This window comes from Mesocricetus auratus, unplaced genomic scaffold, assembly GCF_017639785.1.
Source record: "Mesocricetus auratus isolate SY011 unplaced genomic scaffold, BCM_Maur_2.0 Super-Scaffold_100008, whole genome shotgun sequence".
Taxonomy (NCBI): domain Eukaryota; kingdom Metazoa; phylum Chordata; class Mammalia; order Rodentia; family Cricetidae; genus Mesocricetus; species Mesocricetus auratus.
The window spans coordinates 17,217,707-17,233,602 of record NW_024429192.1 but is presented as its reverse complement, the minus strand read 5'-3'; the positions used below and the strand labels follow the sequence as shown (position 1 = coordinate 17,233,602).

The window sequence follows — 15,896 nt, the reverse complement described above, 5'->3', positions numbered from 1 at the left end:
TGGTCCACTGCTTCCGGGGGTCTTGGTTCGTCAAACCACAGAAGACTGGAAGGAATCCTCAGCTTTTTATTTTCTGTGGAAACATAAACTAAAACTCCTTTTCCGAGTAACATATCCTTATACTTAAATTTTGAAGTCAAGGCATTTTTAAAAGATATAAGTTGAATTAATTCAGCAGTATTTATAATCAAGTGTACTGTAGCATTTGTTCCTTCCTTAGCAATGAAAAAACTGAGAAACATAATAGTGTACAGTATCCAGACTCTCTGTGTATTTTCCATCTTTACGTGGCTTATTTATATATCTATTATTACTTTATTTATTTTACTTTTATTTATTTTTCTCTGAGACAGGGTTTCTCTTTGGAAATCTGTCTGCCTCTGCCTCTGGAGTAAATCTTACCAGCGTGTGCCACCACAATGCCGGCTTTTCTATTTATTTACCACTTTGTAGTTTCATTTTCCCTCTCAATTTCACGTATATTTTTAAACACAATGTAAACCTTTAGAGGTTTTTTTTTTTTTATCCAAGTCTGACTTTACTGTAAATCTTTATGTTTTTCTGGCCACGTGTCTTATCTGTAAAACCGGGGATGTTTTAAACTGCCGTTTCAAGATGGCGGGTGTAAACGTGATTCCAGCTTACCGCCTCAGTCCATGCTGACATCCAGCAAAAGCTGCCACTTCCAGCTGTACGTACACACCTATCAATCGTTAGCAGAGTCTCTTAAAAGAACCTTGTTGGGTTTTTTTTTCTTTTTCTTTTTATGCCGAGTCAGGAAGACTCCAGTAAGCGAGCCACGTGAATCTCGGCTTGTTGCTAGCAAAACAGAGCACACCTGAGAAAATGCTGCTACCAAAATCTGTGCTTCTCTCTGTTCTTCTGTTTCTAAAATTCCTTTAAAGCTTTTGTTGTTTTGCATGGAAATTCAATCCCACTCCTAACACCATTCTGTTAAGAGAAGCTTTTTCTTTGCTAGCCGCTTTGGTTTATCCCCCGCCAGCCGTCTGGGCTCTGCCGCTTTGTAGTCCCCAAATAAGCACACAGGAGGCTTTATTAATTATGAAGCTGTTGGCCTTGCTTGTTTCTTACTGGCTAGCTCTGACTTAAATAATTACCCCATAATTGTTAATCTATGTATGTCTCTTACCGGAGAATAGTTCCGGGTTCCTACTCCATGGCGTTACATCTCGAACTCTCTGTGTTTCTTCTTCCCAGAGTTCTCCTGGACTCCTAGTCCCTCCTATCTTGGTTCCCTATAGGCTCAACAGTACTTTATTGACAAATGCACAGGACTTCCCCCAACACCAGCTATCATTTGGGAGACAAAGACAGGGTTACATAAAGAGACCCATCAATAAACCAATAAAAGGGCAAGAATGTAATCCAGCTCTAGTATTTGGAAATGGGGCTTTTGGGAAGTGATTAGGAACAGGTAAGTCCATCAGAATGGGCCCCTTGATTGAATGTGTTGTAAGAAGAGAGAGTGATCGGGGCCACACTCACTTATGTGCACTGTTTGCTTCTGGCTATGTGACGGCACACGTTCCTCAGAACTGCATCAAGCAAGCTGCCATCATCTGGGCACCTTGACTTTTCGGAATTACGAGGTAAAGAAAATTGTTCCTTTGTGAAGTAATACAGTCTCAGGTATTTTTGTTGCAGTCGTGCAAAACAACATAATATACTCATGAGCGTGTTTGGGGAATTAAGCTTCTGCTATGAGAGACGGTCTCTTAGCCAAGCAGGTTCCTATTTCCCATCCGCGTGCACGGGCCCTGCTACCTGAAATAGTCTTCCTTGGATGATTACACAGCCAATGCCGCTGTCCCCTCAGGTCTCTGCTCAGTTGTCGCCGCTCTCTGCTCTCCATCCTGTCTCCTAAGGAAGCATTCTCCCTTTGTTCACTCTGCATTTTTCTTTCCTTTACTGCATTCTGTCTTATCTGTGGCTCAAGAGAGCAGAGACTGTAGTTTATTGGCTGCTGGATTCCCACTACCTAGAGCATCCCTGATACTGGTAAGATGTGCAGTAAGTGTTTGTTGAATGAATGCGAAAGCCCCAGAGACTGCAGTTGCTGATTGCTTCAGTCAAAAACAAGGCTACTAACTCTGAATTGACCTCAGAGAATCACTTGAAAGAGATCTTTCTTATTCACCAGAAAATCGTTAGTTTGTGAAATTCCTGCTAAAGGCATCACTAGCAACTTTTGTAAGTATCTCCAGGTCCATAACAAACAAGCTGTCTGACAGTATTGTCCTTGGTTGGGTTATGTTAACTTAAGGTTCTTAATGCAAAAGCTACGGAGGTTTTAGTACAGTGTGCTAAAACCTTGGCTGAACTAAAGATCAGGTCTGCAGCTTTCAGAATCTACCTTTTCCCTTCGTTCAAAGTCGGGAATGAACATGTTTGCCAGTTCTTGGTACTTTGTAAATGTTTCCTCAGAGATTAGAACCATGTACCCCAAGACTACAAATAACTAGAGCCGGAGTAATATACCCTCAAAGTTTTTCCACTTTCGCTCCAACTCCATCCCTTAGGCTATTGGCTTTGTTGCTTCCCACTTAGGCTTTCCCTGCAGTGAAGAGTGGAAGGAATGAGAACCTGAGGGGTGTACTTGTGTCCGCATCGGGAGTTGGCTCAGCGTCTGCTTGTGACGGACTGGCTATGTCTGACATTTTGCCCCTTGTCCTTGTTTTCGAAGGTCTCAGTCACTGCCTTTTGTACTTGTAGCTGACACATGGGACAGCAGTTTGTCCAGTGTGTTTTGTGTCTTCCGCATTTTCTCCCTTCCTTCCTGTTATTTCTGATAACGTGGGCTGTCTGGTTTACAGCCACCTGCCTCTCATGACTCATTTGCTGTTTTGGATCTTTGTCCGCAAAAGTATTGCTATCCCTCAGACCAAAGCATAGTTTAAAAAATAATTTTAGAGTCTCTGTAAGTTTTCATCTTAGAGTGTGGTGGATGTACCTCCTGAGTCAGAACCATGGGCCAGGGAGGGAATTACTTATTTTAATATAGGTTGCTAATTACTGAGTCAGAATTGGGAAGGGATGGAAGCTTGGGAATTGTATATTTTTCTAGCAAATACCTCAGGTTACGCTTTTCAAAGTTTGACAGTTTTGTTTTGTTTTGTTTTGTTTTTTTGTTTTGTTTTGGCGCATATATAGAAGGCTAAGTTTAAGTAGCTATTATAGGGCCAGTAAGTTTTCCAGCAAGGAGAGCTGCCTGCTGTCCAGCCTGAGCACAGGAATTAGATCCTTGGAACTTGCCCGGTGGACATGAGAACCAGACATTTATTGCTCAGAGGAAGCACTCGAGGCCTGTTTGTTTGAAAGTCACTCAAAAAAGTTAATATGCCGTCCTCTAGCTGAAACTATTTTGTCTTTCCCCATTACCAAATGGATAAGGAAATCGAGTTTCAAGGATGTCAATTGACAAAATTGCCTTTTGTCACAAGTCACAGTGGTATAGGAGAGCCCTAGAATCCAGGTCTTCAACGTCAGTCTTTAGTAATTGAGCTAATTGGCCTATGAGAGGAACTGGGGAGGTGTTCTGAAACTTCAGTAAATGTAGTTCTGTGTGTGTCAGTTCTCCATTAACCCGCATGGGAGGAAACTCAGAGGGTTTGAGAGACTGATCAAAGGCCGGCCTGAAAAATAGATGCTGATCCGATTGTGAGTGACTCAAATGTCAGAGTAGAGGTGTGGATGCTAGATAGTAACCAAAACCTTTGGGCCCCGTAAAAGGTCCATAGTAAGACTATTAGCTGGCAGTTGCCACAGACCAAGCTGAAATGAGAGAAGGATGTCGGTCAGGAGTCACAGTGGAGGGGCCGACTCCACGGTCTGTAAGACCCAGACTGATGAAAGGGTGCGTGTGTGAGCAAATTCAAAATTTGGATCAATAAAATATGTAACATGCTTTGTTCTAGCCTCACTCCATGGTTCCCTCTTCCTTTTGGATAAGCAAATTTCTGGTTGCATTATTTTTTTCTTTCATAGGTTTAATTTATTAAAAGAATTTTCTGCTCTGAGTGTTCTGGAGTCTGTACATCCGCCCTTTGCCTTGGTTCTTTATAGGAAAACAAAGCTGCTGAGCGGGTTGTGCTCTTCCTTTTCTGTCTGGTTCGTTTTCCCGGTCTCTTATTTGCTCCTTTCTTCCCAGGTTTCCTGGGGCCCTTGCTCTGAGCCACGTTGACTCGGAAGCTGGAGGTGTTGTCATGTGTTCCATTTGGAGCCTTTCTTCTTCCCACCAAATCCAAACTTCTGCTTTTTGTGCCGTCGTTTGGCATTGGGCGCTTTATTCATCTACGGTCCTTAGCTCTTGCCTTTGCACGGCGTTCAGCAGGCTTCTGATCCCCCTCAAGGAAATCCAGTTTATCAGAGAAGCCTTTCTGGTATTCCTCGATGGCATTCATCGTATGTGCTTTCTCCCGCTGCCTCTTCTGGAGGACCCCTGTCTGCCCCTTCTTTCCGTACTTCCTAAGTGCTCCAACTTGCTTGGCCTTTTCAAATTTCTCCATGGCAGCCTGTTTAGTCTGCAGCTTCTGTCGAATCTTTTGCATCTGCTGATCCGACTTGGCCATTTCTGCAAAATAATCGGTGGGTCGCTTGGTGGGGAGTTGGAGCTGATGGAGCCGGGGTAATACTGCAAGCAACCTGGGCCTGGTGGTAGAAACTCATTTCCCTCCGGAAGTCGTCTACTGGATTAACATTTGTCTCCTGGTCCTTGTTCTGGGGTGTTGGCTGAGTTTCACCGACTCACCAGGCTCACATCGAGCCTTTCAGCCCACTCCAGATCTCATTTGAATTCAGCCAAACCCTGCTTCAGGCCATTCATATCATAACACACACTGAGGACTGGTCTCAGGAGTCCTGGGAAAATGCATCCTGCAACTCCAGGTCTGAGACCAGAGACTTTTCTGAGTCTGAGAGAGGAGGGGTGTCCATCTCGCTCCCTCCTGCTCCATGAGGTGTGCCAGCCACTCCACGTGCTCTAAAGAAGCACCCACGCCAGCAACTCTCCACAAGCCTCTCGCATTATTTTTTTAAAAGCAAATAATTTGCTTTTTCTCACACTAGTGTGTAATTTGATCTCTCTAAACTTTCTCTGTAGTTTTCTTTCTATTTTAATAAACAAAAATTAAATCAAATTTATAACAGGAGATTTTAAGAATACTATTTAAAAATGCCAACTTATTTGCCATACCTTGAAGTATCTGCTTTTGTTAGATTGTGTCGACTTCTGGGTTCTTAGAATTGCATGATTTTGTGTCAGAGTTCTGCAGAGACACAGAACAGGTAAGATGTGTAGAAATGTGTACTAATCACTCATTTAAAACATGGACTTGTTTAGTGATGGCAGCTTCAGGACGGACCAAGAAATAGTTTGTATCCACAGACTTGGCACCTAGGAGAACCCATATTGGTTCTCTGTCCTGTGTATTGGGAAGAGATGATGTCTGGAAAGTCTGGACATCTGGAAAAGTGCAGGTTAGAGACAGGAAGTGTTCTCTCTCAATCGAGTGAAGGTCACCTCTTCTTCTTCTTCTTCTTCTTCTTCTTCTTCTTCTCCTCCTCCTCCTCCTCCTCCTTCTCCTTCTTCCTCTTCCTCCTCCTACTCCTCCTAGATGGGCCATGCCCATATCTTTGAGCTTTATTACCTATAGATTCAAATGTGAAGCCCATCCAAACCACCCTTACAGGAATACCGATAGCATGCGACTGGATATCTGAGAGCCCAGTCAAGTGCATACATACATTTAGTCCTCACAGTTCCTGTCTTCAGGGAGTTTATAATTTACTAAACAGAAAGGTAAAATATTAACACATAGTTTTTATGATGTTAAACCCAACTCCTGAGATCAAGAGATGTGTCTTGAGACATCAGAGATTCTGTCCAGGACAAGAAGAGTCCTGGAACAAGTTCCCAGAACTGCTAGCAATGCCTAAAAGACTTGGGAAGGCGGATCATTGTCCAGGGTTTCAAAGGGCCCCTTGAAGAGCACTGGTCCAGATCTCAGAACTGAATGGACTGAAGGACTTTAATTATCTTGTGGCAAAGTTTATGTGGGCGTAGTGACATTCCCACTCTTCCTTACTGCGATATGAGTTTAATCTTTCCTAGTTAGTAGAATCTCGGAGAAGGACAATGAAGGCGATCTCGTGATTTTTGGCAGATCTGGTCTTCATGTAGAAAGAGACTTTCACAAAAGCCCCTCTGTGTGCCAGAGGATAAAAAAGAGGTTAGAGAAACCTTGGCTCTAAGACAGCTAATTTAAGGCCTTTAATTTCTCCTGGTTTGAAGTCTGCAACTTGTTACAAGCGTCATGCTTTGAGATGTAATTTTTCCATCTTAACAGACATGCCAAGTGTTGAAACTCTGAGATACTTGTAGAAAAGTCAGTCTTAAATGACTAGGAAAATTGAATACCAAGAGTAAAATGTTTCCCCCACTAACTGGGGAACACTGCTTCATTAACATTGGAGATCCTTTAGCCTGAACATAGAACATATGCTTGTCTTTAGTGCAAGATATTTACAACGGGGTCCTGAAAATGTTTGAATATGTATAGAATTCATAGAACCCTTCCATTTATAAAACATTCCAGAGTTGGTATCTGTGAGTGCTATCCTACACTTCCGTAAAAACCAACCAGCAGCCTGGCTCAACTTTTATTTGACCCTGAAATATTTGGCTTAAAATGGACTCATGCACTGAGTCACAAAAAGCATAAAGACACAAAAAGCAGCAGGGAGACAGGGACTTTGAGAGCGAGACATTTTCAGTTCAACTTTTTATGGTCTGACACTGTAAAAGCAACAATTACAAGGCTTGACATGACTCTGCAACAAAGTCATAATCTCTCTGAATGAAAAATGAGGTCCTAACTGCTCCTTAGTATGGTTGATGAGAAGGTTTGTGTAGATTTGAGGGAGAGAGTAGCCAGAGACATCTGGAAGAGTCCACACTGAACGTGACCAGCAGGCTGAGAGGAGAGGGGAGAGGGCGAGCATATGAAGGCATGTATGGTCTCTAGTGAAGATTGGAGCTGGATTATATATGTGAACAGCAAAAACTAAGGGCTCATCAGAGAACTTTAGAGAACACAATGTGGGCTACTGTTCTCTTTGGAAAGATCAAGGAGAGGAAACGTTGTTAAAAGAACAACAGCTAAGGGTGGCACTCAGAGTGACAGAGTTGCATATTGACATGTAGGCTCTGCTAAAATGAACTAGAACAACCTGGTTAGATGTTCCAGCAGACAGCTTTAAGATACACAAACCAAGTTCAGCTTCGGTGGAAGCCTGAGGTCAAGGTCACAGCTTAAGTCCAACTGTATGGCAAATTTGAAGCCAGCCTGGGATAGATGATATCTTTTCTTAAAAAAAATAGATAAAGCAACAATAAAAGAAAGACCAAGGGGGGACAGATGTATGTCAAAGTCTGAATCTATGGGTTCTCCAAGATTTGCAGGTATGAGTTCAAATTCTGGCTCACATATAAGCTAGACAGTCTCAAAGATTATGTGATTTTAACTTTTTAAAGGTGTGTTTCTTAGTTAGGGCTTTTATTGCTGTGAAGAGACACCATGACAATGGCAACTCTTATAAAGAAAACTGGTTAATTGGGGTGGCTGGCTTAGAGTTTCACAGGTTCAGTCAGTTTTCATCACAGCAGGGAGCATGGCAGGCAGACATGGTACTGGAGAGGTAGCTGAGAGTTCTATATCATGCAGACAACAGGAAGTTGACTGAGACACTGGGTGGTACCCTAAGCATAGGAAACCTTAAAGCCCGCCCCCACAGTGACACACTTTCTCCTTTAAGGTCATACTCACTCCAGCAAAGCCACTCCTCTTAATAGTGCCACTCCCTCTGAGAAAATGGGAGCCAATTACATTCAAACTGCCCAAGTATGATAAGGTAATTTTGTAGCAAGTATTTCACTTTGTTTTTCCCCAATTACATGCGGCATACACGTTAAAGTGGCTTTATGTGGCCTGGAAGTGATGTGCACTCCTTTAATCCCAGCATTTGGGAGGCAGAGGCAGGTGAGTCTCTGGGAATTCCAGGCCAGCCTGATCTACAGAGAAAGTTCTGGGACAGGTTCCAAAGCTACACAAAGTAACACTGTCTCAAAAAACCAAAACAACAACAGATGGCTTCATGTGAACTAAATGGTGAAGATTAACAAGTCATTTACACCAATGAAATGTTCTGGAATTACAAAGAAAGAAAGGAAGTCTCCCAAGGTCATGAGCCTGCGGGGGGACCATGCTATTTAGAGCAGACCTGAGACTTGCCTTGGCTAAATAGGGTAGCAGAAGCTGTAGAAAACAAAGCTGTTTTCAGAGATTGCAAGATGGTTCATGTTGCTTGCATTCTGGGTTTTGGATTATGCACTAAGAGACATCTTAAACAGCACTCTTCAGATTACACTCATTATAAACTAAGTATCTCTCCCATTAAGTACAGAATGAGGCTTATAAAAGTAAGGAAAGGAAAGGAGCTATTGCAGTTCTTATTAGAGAAAGGTCAATTGGAATTCGAACTAGTTATTTCTTCTTAGATCGTAGCCATTTTTCACTTTGCTTATATATCTTTCCTTATCCTGAAGTTCTCAGAAAATCAGTAGAGATAATAACGTAGGTGTTGCATGTATACAAGATAACAAAGATTGTGTTAGGAGACAGATGAAATAAAATAGGAGACTCCATAACTAATGTAGAGACTTAAATTCCTTTTCTGTGGGTCCCTGATGGTGAAAAAGAAAAGCATTTTAGAACACCAGTTCCTTAGATACAGACACAGTAATTTTATGGTATCGTTCTCTAATTAATACACATACTTTGGATTTTATGAAGACATGGATTTGATGAAAGCTTGAGGTGCATGTATACTGACATAGTAATAAACAGAACCTGTGTCAGATGTTTTAAAATGGGGCTGCTGAGATGGCTCAGCAATGAAAGCACCGGCCCTGCAAGCAGAACTGGAGTTTGGATCCACAAAACCCATAGGAAATACTGTTTGGGTGTGGAGGCTTGCCTGTGCTTCTAGTCTGGGAAGACAGAGTGCTGTGGGTTTCATTGAGAGAATGGCTTAAAAAGAATAAAGCAGAACAGGAAGGAGCAAGCCCCCAGTGTCAGCCTCAGGCTGTCAGGTACATCTGAACCCACTCATGTACCCTTCAATGTGAATATACATACGTGCACCCTTTAATGTGAATATGCACACGTGCACCCTTCAATGTGAATATGCACACGTGCACCCTTCAATGTGAATATGCACACGTGAACCCACCAATGTGAATATGCACACATGCACCCACCAATTGAATATGCACACATGCACCCACCAATTGAATATGCACACATGCACCCACCAATTGAATATGCACACATGCACCTGCAAGCAGATGAAAAGAAGAGGGAGGAGAAGGAGGAGGAGGAGGAAGAGGAGGAGAAGAAGAAGAAGAAGAAGAAGAAGAAGAAGAAGAAGAAGAAGAAGAAGAAGAAGGAGAAGAAGAAACAAACATTAAGACAGCCATCCAGTAATCTTATTTTGAAAATACCAATATTAAAACATAGCAGGATGAAGTCACTTGTTCAAAGTGAACTGCCTGGTTATTAACAGGTCCAGTACTGCAGTTTATATCAGCAGATTCTTTTTTTAAACAATTTTTATCATATATTTAAATTAGAAACAAGCTTGCTTCCCATGTCAGTCCCAGCTCCCTCTCCCTCCCTTCCATGCCCGCTTCCCCCCATCCCCCCAACCACCCACCCAATCCCCACTCCATTCCCCAGGGAGGGTGAGGTCCTCTCTCCATGGGGGATCTCTAGAGTCTGTCATTTCAAGTGTCCAGATTGAGAGAGCATCCCTCATTGTGGGATGGGCACACAAAGACCATTTGTGTTTCAGGGATAAATACCCAAAGCCCCATAGATTGCCTAGGTCTCCTCACTGTAGAATATTATTTTAACTGGGCAAAGATGTGTATTTGTTTCTACTAAGCACTATTACTTTAACTGTGTAGAGGTGTGTTACTTTTGTTTCTGCCGCATTTGTTTAGTGACGTGAAGATGTGTGTTTAACTATGTAAAGATGTTGCATCTGTTTCACCTGGCCTTCCTAAGGCACCTGATTTCTTTAATAAAAAGCTGCATGGCCAATAGCTAGGCAGAGAAAAGATAGGTGGGGCTGGCAGACAGAGACAATAAATAGAAGGAGACATCTAGGCTGAAAGAAGAGAGAACAGAAGAAGAAGGAGGAGAGAATGAGGGAACATACCAGGGGCAAGAAGCCAGGCAGGCACCAGACAGGCGGACGGACAGACATAGAGAAGCAGTGAAAGTAAGATCTACAGAAGAAAGCCCTCAGGCAAAAATGGAATGAAGAGAAACAGGTTAAGTCAAAAGAGCTAGCAAGAAAAGAGCTTAAGCTAGGCTGAGCATTCAAAACTAATGATACGTCTATGTGTCATGATTTGGGAGCTGGTTGGTGCCCCCCACCCCCAAAAAAGAAAAAGTTGGGTACACACACACACACATACACACATACATACACACACACACTGCCTTTGTCCATTTATTTCCTTTAATAGTTTTCTCTATTTTAGATGTTTTTCACATTTTCAAATCATCTTGTCACTTCTGTAAAGTAGCCTGCTGGTTTTTTTTTTTTAATGTAATTAAACCTGTAGATAAAATAGGAAAGAAATGGCATCTTAATCTTTAAACTTGGGAAGATTGGATATGTGTTTCTGTTTAAATTTTTGAGCAATACATTGTAGTTCTCAGTGTACTTGTTTTTTGTGTTGCATTTTATGTTTTTGATGCCAATGTTGTAAAAAGAAGCCTTTTCCTTGTTAGCTGCTTTGGTTTATCACCCGCCGGTCGCCTGGGCTCTGCCGTGTTGTAGTCCCCAAATAACACACAAGCCGCTATATTAATTATGAAGCTGTTGGCCTTGCTTGTTTCTTACTGGCTAGCTCTGACTTAAGTTTTTATCCCATAATTGTTAATCTAAGTATTTCTCTTACCGGAGAGGTTTCTGGGCTTCCTACCCCATGGCGTTACATCTTGACTTTCTGTGTTTCTCCTTCCCAGAGTTCTCCTGGACTCCTAGTCCCACCTATCTTGGTTCCCTATTGGCCCAACAGTGCTTTATTGACATATACATAGGACTTCCCACATCACAATGTAATATATCTTAGTTTTCTTTTCAGTTTCCTATATTCATTGCTAACATTTAGAAATATTCTCTCTCTCTCTCTCTCTCTCTCTCTCTCTCTCTCTCTCTCTGTGTGTGTGTGTGTGTGTGTGTGTGTGTGTGTGTGTGTGTGTGTGTGTCTGTGGTGGTGATAACCCCACGACCTCATGCATGCTAGATAAGTACTATACCCATAGCCCAATAATTAGTCTTTTATATTAACTTAACAAACTGATACTTAACTAAACTCACTTTTAGTGCTAATACCATATTTGCAAATCTTTAGTATTTTAACATGGATAATCATGCCTTCTATCTATATGTCTTCTTTTCCAATCTGTCTGCTTATAATTTCTTGTTATAATGTTAGAACTTCCTGTAAAATGTTGATTAGTGGTGGTTAGTGTGGCTATCTGCGGAGAAGAACTTTGTGTCAATTTAACTGGGCCACAAGGTACCTAGATTAAGCATTATTTGGGGGTGTATCTGTTGATGGATGAGATTAGCATGGGAATCAGTGGACCCAGTGCTGTAGATTGGTCTTTTGGATGTGGGAGGCAATCTAATCTGCAGAGGGCTCAAGTAGAACAAAAAGCAGAGGAAGGAGGAATTCACCTCCCATTCTCCTTTTTGTTCTGCCTGGCTGCGTGAGCTGGGACATCTTATCTCTTCTTTCGTGCTGGAATTCAAGTAAACAGTTCTGTTCTCAGCCTTCAGACTCAGCCTTCAGACTCAGCTTTTGACTTTCTTGGTTCTACAGTTTGCAGATGATGGGATTTTCAACTTTTATAATCTTATGATCCAATTCTTTGCTATGTAAGCATGTATGTATACAGATATTTATATCATATACCTGTTTCACTGGAGAATTGCTATTTGATATGTGAAAGTTGGGTTAAATTCAGCCTTTAGTGTTTACTATCTATAGAAGATTTTCATACATGCCTCTTCTTAGGTCAAATAGTTTCACCGTATCTCTATTTCTCTGAGATAATATGCAACCTGCAAAAGTAGTTGTCAGATTGGTGTGATTATGGATAATTAAATATATATGTGTTAGTTTCTTAAATTTAATTGTGTTTTCTTACATTTTTTCACTTTATGTGTGTACACACACAAGCACACACATGCATGCTTACACAAAGGAACAAATGTACCCAGGTATCTGTATACCAGAATACCTCTGTAGGGGTCAAATAACGACTTGTGGGCGTTGGTTCTCATACTATGTGGGTCACAGGGAAATTAATTTAGGTTATCAATCTTGACAGCAAACACCTTTATCCCCTGGCCCAATTTGTTTTATTTTGATGTAAATTATAATGACATTTCTATCAGTTATAATAACTTAGTCAATCCTCTTTGACTAGGAATTAAAGATAAAGGCTTATTTGCTCCTGTAACTGAAAGTCAGCCATACAGGCCTAGGTGATGCATTTAGGACCAATTTCTCCTTTTATAGTGTTCTGGGTAGTTTTATGTCAAGGTGACATAAGTAAGCTGGAGTCATTTTTAGACAGAAACCCCAATTGAGTAAATGTCCCCCACCAGATTAGTCTGTGGGTAAGCCTGCAGTGCATTTTTTTGATTGATGATTGATATGGAAGGCCCTGCCCTCTGTGGGTGGAACCCCTCCCCCCCCAGGCTGATAGTCCTGGGTGCTATAAGAAAGCAGGCTAGCAAGTCAGTAAACAGCACTCCTGCATGACATCCAGGTTATTGCCTTGAGTTCCTGCCTTGACTTCCTCTGATGATGGACTGCTACCTGGAAGTGTAACCAAAATAAACCCTTTTCTCCCCAAGTTGCAATCGGTCATGGTGTTTATCACCACGATAGAAAGCTAAGTAGATAGATAACTTCTGCTTTTGTGTTAGGAACAGTGCCTTATTCTTTACATATTCTTAGCTGTAAGTCCCCTAGAAGAATATCTACTTCTCTGTACTGGAAAAGTCTTACTGATTTTCTTTGGCCTAAGTTGGATCAGCTTGCAGATCCTGAAGTAAGTTGCTATGACCTTGGGAGTGTGACAGGTCAGGACTGTGTTCAGTGTGCCATAGGGAGTGAGTCTGGAGCCAGGGCTAACTAAACCATGTGGGGTGAGTGACTGGCGAGCATACTACTGGTCTCAAGAGAACTGTGAAATGGAAAATTCACAGCTTCAAAATCCTGTCCAGTTCCATCACAATTATAAATCTGCCGCTTGCATGGCGTTTCATCATAAGCTAATGAGTTAGAAACAGTACGGTTCCCATTTAACTGATAGGGACTGAAAGCCCTATGCATGGATGGCACGACTCAGGCACTTAAATTCCATAAGCAGTCCTTTTACTTACCGTGTTGTAAGTGATTCAGCAAGAGAGAAAGAATGCATTCATTAAGTTTGTCATAGTTGATGAAGAAAGAACTTGGTAGATGCCAGGGCATCCATCAGACTTTGAATGATAGATGTCGTCTTTTTGAATGGTGATAATGGGAAGAAGACATTGTAGGTGGTGAGAGCCGTGTGAATAAAATGAGAGTTGGGAAGCTCTGGTACATTCTGGCAATGATGAGTAATGTAGAATAGGATGTGGGGGAGTTAGAACTGGGAAGGCAGGTTTCATCGCTCAGTAGGTAATTAGAAGGTAACTTGTGTTTTGTTAAGAGGAGACTACTTGTGCTTTACGAAAGTAAAGCTGTCCAAAACAAGTGCAAGGAGTTAGTTAGCTGTTGTGGAATAGAGTATTTGTTTAACAGTGTAGAGATGTGTTTCATTTGTTTGTGTTGCAGAGTATTGTTTATGAAAAGATGTGTTGCTTTTGTTTATGCTACATTCGCTTAACTATGTAAAGATGTGTGGCTGTTTTACCTTGCTTGCCTTTCTTTGTCTGTGGCTCCTCCCAGCTGTCCCTCCCCTCTCTCCCTCTCACGGTCTGGTTCTTTCTTACAGCCATGTTCAGCCCGGACTTTTCACTCTGCCTACTTTCACCCTTATAGCTATAATAACTTTTTTTTTTGTACTTTAGGAGTAGGCCTATCCTCCTCCTCTTACTTCATTTTTTTCATGCGACCTGAGTAACCATGCTTCCGCTTCATTTATACACTACCTTGTGATGCTTGGAAAGACATTTAATGGTGGCAACTGGTGCTGCTCTCCACTCACGTTACCTAAACTCTGCAAGCTCATCTGTATTTCACCCTTGATTGTCCCCGGCCATGACACCTGGGAAAGCTGTCATAAGTCTCTTCTATGTTCAGCCTCCATAATTTAAGGCACTTGAAGTCAATGAAGCTTGTCTCCTAGCTTCTCGTTGCTTGAAACCTGCTCTGTTATTCAACTGTTTTTGTTTGTTTGGTCTTTGTGTGTGTGTGTGTGTGTGTGTGTGTGTGTGTGTTTGAGGCAAGGTCTTCCTCTGCAGCCTAGGCAGGCCTGGAACTCCCTTTGCATCCTGGGGCTGGCTTCAGACTTTTAAGCACTCCTCTTGCCTCAGCTTCCAAGTATTGGGTTACAGGAAGGAACCAACGTGTCCAGTGTCCAACTCTTGTTTGCTTGTTTGGGGATTTCACTTCCTCAGGTCTGCGTTATATTTTCTATCTGCCTTTTCTTCTTTCCCAGTTACTTCCTCTCCCACTTCAGTCTATAAACTGGGGCATCCGAGCACCACCCTTCCCTTAGATGCCGCCATATTAAGTTATACAGCATCGCGTGCTTTTTTTCTCCCTGTTTTTGACATTGCTCTGACTTTGTTCAGTTTTTCAACCCACTGTCTGTAACTTAATCTCCATCTTTGGAAGCCTCAATGCTTCCTCTAGTGTCATATGTCCTACAACAAGCTGTGCCTTCTAATCCTTCCCAAAACAGTCCCACCAGCTAGGGACCAAGCATCCCCGTATACACATATGGGGCCATTCTTATTCAGACCACCACACTCTCCATGGTGCTCACTGTGATCCTATCCTAATGGCTTGCGCCTTGGCCTTGATGCTCAGGCAGTTTTCTCTGAAGAAGCTGTACGGTCTTCCTTCGTCTGTGTTTCAGGGTCAGGAGGCAATAGTCTCACCATCACATCAGATTTTTCTTTTCAGTTCTGGAGAGTAAACCCAAGTTACTTTCAAATCTTGAACGCATCCCTATTTCTTTGTGTTCTGTGGTACCCAAATCTAAGCCATCCTGTTTCAGTCAATCTGTTCATTTCCACAAATCACAAAGTACTAAGACACGTGGTTCCTCATCAAAGAGAATATTAATGACGCATGTCTTTGCTGTCTGTCTGCTTGTTCCCTATTCCCCCCTCTGAAAGCAGCTCATTATCACCAGAGTTTACATTTCCTTCTAGAGATATTTTATGTACATAAAATAATAGGAATATTCATGAGTATGTATGCATGTTCATATATAATTTTTTGTTTCTAAAGAAACAAACGATAGAACATTATATTCACTTCTAAAGCCTTTTATTTCTTTTGCTTAACAAAATATTTAAAGAACTTATCAGTACATGCAAAATTTCCCTTTCAAAAGAAATTATTTCATAGTATTTCATATGGTTATTCAATAATTTATATAATGTATTCTACAGATAAACATTTATCTGTTCTGTTATCTTCTACTATCTCAAACATGGTTGCCACTAATAACACTTTTCTAACATTATTTTTTATATTGCAAGGTATTTGTGACATCATTTTCTGGTAG

General features: G+C 41.7%; 1 pseudogene; it reads right to left on the bottom strand.

Annotated features, from left to right (window-relative positions):
- Positions 1–4,007: 4,007 nt before the first annotated feature.
- LOC101825818 lies at positions 4,008–4,953 on the bottom strand (annotated as a pseudogene).
- Between the last annotated feature and the right edge of the window lie 10,943 nt (positions 4,954–15,896).